The sequence below is a fragment of the Amaranthus tricolor genome, chromosome 14 (assembly GCF_026212465.1).
Source record: "Amaranthus tricolor cultivar Red isolate AtriRed21 chromosome 14, ASM2621246v1, whole genome shotgun sequence".
NCBI classification, from domain to species: domain Eukaryota; kingdom Viridiplantae; phylum Streptophyta; class Magnoliopsida; order Caryophyllales; family Amaranthaceae; genus Amaranthus; species Amaranthus tricolor.
In genome coordinates, this window is record NC_080060.1 from 10,139,176 (window position 1) to 10,144,175 (window position 5,000).

A 5,000-nucleotide genomic window follows, 5' to 3' on the forward strand; every position below is an offset into this window, starting at 1 on the left:
ATGTTGCATTTATCTGAAAACAGTAACATGATAATAAAAAGGCTTGATAGTAAGGAAATGCCGAACCATGCTTCTGGAATGTAAAAAACGTGGGACGTGTTTTCCGGCACGTAAAATACGGCGAATACAGTAAGGTTATTCAATCTGACCTGTGGCTCGAGCAACATTGTACTGGAGGAGTGACGACTCCCACTAAGTTAGGGGTTTTGGTTACCTCACCCTAATAGGCCCTTACATATATCAAACAAAGATCATATGTACTGCATTCATTTAATAGATTTTTTGGATTCCACGCCCTAACGCTCAAGCAGAAGTGTTCGTAAAGCACGCCCTGGTACTCAAGCAGAAGGACTAGAAGTTAATATATAAATCTAACATAAAAATAAATCTCCTATATTACATAAAACACCTTCCATATTATTTAATGTGATGCACTTATTTTTGCATATTACTTAATGCAATGCACATATTTTTATACTTGTATAATTGCTGGCAAGTTTCTATACTCTACTTAGTAGTTGACCGATCCCACCGTTTGTTCTGATTATGTGAAATCCTAAGTGCTATGTGGAGTCCCTTTTGGGTGCTTATAAAGGTTTCATTGTTTGGTGTACTACTCGGCCGTGGTTGCTGATACTACACAGTTTTTGTTGCCACTCTAAATAACTGTCCCTTGAGGGATAGTGCATTTACGAGTATTGCAAGTGTTAGTTGGATATCAAAGTAGCGCAGTGAACCATGGTCGAAACTTCTCTCTCGAGATGAATTACGTCTTCGATTTTCATTGTAAACAATAATTGTATTTAAGAAATTTATATTAACTCATTTGACAAAGGACACTTGTGTAAATTTTCATAAAATTATTTAATTTACTGAAGTATATAAAACTCTGATTAGTTTTCTTAGACCTTTGGTCTAAGGTTGAAATAACCCGAGTAATTATTCAAAAGTCTTCCGTTGTGTCAGAAAAAGTAATTTATTAAAGGTGATTAAGAATTGGGCTGTTACAACATGCCACAACTTTGAAGCAATTCTTAAGCAAACTTGTTTTAAGTTAAAATCACACTATTAGGTAGATGAGTAACTTCAATTCCACAAAAGAAGTCTAATTGACCTAGGTCCTTGAAGTTAAAGGTTTTATGCAAATGAGTTTTTGAGTCAGTTATTTCAACTATGTTATTACCAGTAACAATGATGTCTTCGACATAGACAACTCCTATGGTGATTGATGTGGAAATATGTTTAACGAACAAAGAATAATCTTATTTGGATTGCTTGAAACCTTGATGTAGAAACTTAGAAATCAATCTTGTAAACTATTATCTTGATGCTTGTTTGAGACCATAAAGGAAATTTTTCAATTTGCAAACCATTGAGGGAGGGTAAGTAAGACTAGGAGGAGCAAACATGTACTATCCATTTAAGGGCGGTTGAGTTGTGCCTAATTGGCAAGCTGATCATAAACAACTCTATTCAATTCAAAATAAAAAGAAACAAAAACATATATCAATGCTCTTGTAGCTCAGTTGGTTAGAGCACCTATTTAGTAAGCGGGAGGTCTTGAGTTCGACTCTCAACAAGAGCACTAGATTTAAATTTTGAACTCATTAAAATTTTCTTATATTGAACATTGTTATGCTATATATATATATATATATATATATATATATATATATATATATATATATATATATATATATATATACATATACATATAAATATATATATATATATGTATATATATATATATATATATATGTACATATATATATATATATATATATATATATATATATATATATATATATATGGAGAGGATCATGTGAAAATCTTTAAATTATATATATATATATATATATATATATATATATATGTACATATATATATATATATGTATATATATATATATAAATATATGTACATATATATATGTACATATATATATATATATATATATGTACATATATATATATATATATATGTACATATACATATATATATATATATATATATATATATATATATATATATATGGAGAGGATCATGTGAAAATCTTTAAATTTTATGAAAATAAAAACCAAAGCACGTGAACCTTTTGATTTGTTGAAATGAAAATGAATGGATAAGATTAATTATGATTAGATGGGTTAAGAAAATGATTAATTTATTTTATTTTATTTTTTTATTTTTCTATTTTTATTTTTTATTATTTATTTACTTATTTATTATTTATTATTAGTTAATTTAAAAAAAAAAATTTATTTATTTATTTTTATTATTTTTAATTTATTTACTTTTCATATTATTATTTATCATCATTTTTTTAAAACTTATTTTAATATTTTATTTATTTTATTTATTTATATTTTTTTTGTTTTTTTAATGATTTATTTATTTTTAATTTATATATATATATATATATATATATATATATATATATATATATATATATATATATATATATATATATATATATATATATATATATATATATATATATATATATATATATATATATATATATATATTATTTTATTTCTAAATTTTTGAATTTTTATTTTTATACTTTGTTTTATTATTGTTTTTTATTGAATTATTATTTTTTTATTTATTTTTTACTTTTATATTATTTTTTTATTATTTTATTATTATTTTTATTTTTTTAGTAATTGTTTTCTTCTTTTTATATTTAATTATTATTTTTTACTTTATTTTGTTTATTTATTTATTTTTTAATTTAATTTCTTTTTTTTCTAATTTATTAATTAATTATTTATTTATTATTTTTCAGTTTAATTTTTATTTTTTATTTATTTATTAATATTTTAAATTTCATTTATTTATTTATTATATATTTTTTATATTTAATTTTATTTTTTAAATTTCATTTTATTTATTATTTATTATTTATTTAATATTTATTATTATTATTATTATTATTATTATTATTATTATTATTATTATTATTATTATTATTATTATTATTATATTTAGTATTTTTATTTTATTTTTTTAGTTTTTTCATTATTTTTAATTATTATTTCTTTATTATTTATTGATTTATTTATTTTTATTATTATCATCATCATTATTATTATTATTATTATTATTATTATTATTATTATTATTATTATTATTACTATTGTTGTTGTTGTTGTTGTTGTTGTTGTTGTTGTTGTTGTTGTTATTATTATTATTATTATTATTATTATTATTATTATTATTATTTATTTTTTTTATTTTTTTATTATTTTATTATTTTATATTATTTTATATATTTTTATATTTTATATTATTTATTTATTATTTATTTTTCTTCTACTCTTTTTATTATTAGTTTTATTAATTTTATTTATTTTATTTATTTTGATTTTTTTTGAAGAAAATGATTTTTGTATTACCCATGCAAAAAATCGAGATACTAGGGAACTAGGCCCCTAAGAATTCCAGCTTATCTTTCTATAGTTGCATTAGTGTTAACACAATACCCACTTTTTAGTAAGGGTTTCAAAGTGTCACTCTTCATGTGCAAGAGGGGTAAGCGGGAAGTCTAAAAATAATCATGGCTATACAGATGAGGCTAAACCATACACAATCTAGTTTTGTTAGAAGAACATGCCCTATATGACAGGAAAGACAAAAGAAACCTAGCAAAAACAACAACAAAAGAAAGAAAGTTGCTCTATCATAAAGAGGCGAAAGGCCAGAGACAGCATAAGAGGGCTGGGAATGCGGACCAGTATATTGGTAGCAGTAGCAAGACAGCTTTTAACAACCTTTGATAAAGACATGCAATATTGACCAATACTTACAAAAAAAACAACCAAAGGCATCCCACGTGAGGGACTTTACACGGTTCTAGCTCGGAGAGACTCCAGATACTTGAATCTAGCTTCAGACGTGTTTTTGACATTGTTTACTACTTAGTGAACCATTGGTACTCTATGGTTTCATGTGGCGCCATTTCTCGCACTCCAAATTGCGTATATGAGGTTGCAGAGGATTGCCTCGTAGTGTTTCTTGCTCCTGCGGGCAAGTCGATTCTCCTTAAGGGTATCCATCAAATTAACCATGCTACCAGTTATTCCAATGTAGTCTTTTAGTAAATCAACACATCCTTTGCTGAAGGTGCAGTTGAAGAATAAGTGATTCACCGTTTCGCTTTCCAAATCACAGATTGGACAACTGCCATTCTTCACAACTCTTGCAAGCTTTAGACGTTGTTTTGTTTTCAGGCAGTTGTTGAACGCCATCCAAGCTATGAAACTACTTCTGGGTGCAATCCTGCTCCAAATTATGCTTTTGAGTTAGGAGAAAGAAGAGAGTTGAGGATGAACGGTAGATTGTGTGTTCCAAATCAATTTGAATTAAAGAATGAGATTCTGAAGGAAGGTCATCAAAGTTTATTTCATTTGCATCCAGGTCGAGATAAGAGAGATATTTTGGTGGGAAGGTCTAAGGAAAGACGTCTCTGATTTTGTGTCTAAGTGTCTAGTCTAACAGAGGGTAAAGTTCGAGAGACAAAAGAGTTCAGGGTTGCATCAACCGTTGCCTGTCCCAGATTGGAAGTGGGATTCGATTTCTATGGACTTTGTGGTGAGGCTACTAAGGACCCAGCGAGGGAATGATTTTATTTGGGTCATTGTTGACAGATTGACCAAGGTCGCTAGATTAGTGCCGATGAAGAATACTTGGGGGGCCAAGCAATTAGCAGATGCCTATGTCCGAGAGATTGTTAGGCTTCATGGTGTTCCGAGGATTATTGTTTCGAATAGGGATCCTAAGTTTTTATCGAGGTTTTGGGAAAAGTTGCAGGAAGCTTTTGGGAGTAAGTTGTGCTTGAGTACTGCTTTTCATCCTGCGACTGATGGTCAGACTGAGTGATATAGGTCGTTTTACTACCAAAAATAATTCCTAATTCACCTAACTAGTATAGTTGGGAAAGTAGGGTCGAACCACTGTGGAAGGACAAATAAAGTCACAATTTGAACCAAGTTCAC

At 26.9% G+C, this 5,000-nt stretch overlaps 1 protein-coding gene and 1 non-coding gene across 2 annotated transcripts in view; one reads left to right on the top strand and one right to left on the bottom strand.

Annotated features, from left to right (window-relative positions):
* Positions 1–5,000, bottom strand: part of LOC130799624 (uncharacterized) — a 417,568-nt gene that overhangs the window by 107,269 nt on the left and 305,299 nt on the right. The window lies entirely within an intron of this gene.
* On the top strand, positions 1,512–1,585 carry TRNAT-AGU (transfer RNA threonine (anticodon AGU)). Its single transcript has one exon. It is a non-coding gene; the product is annotated as a tRNA-Thr (tRNA).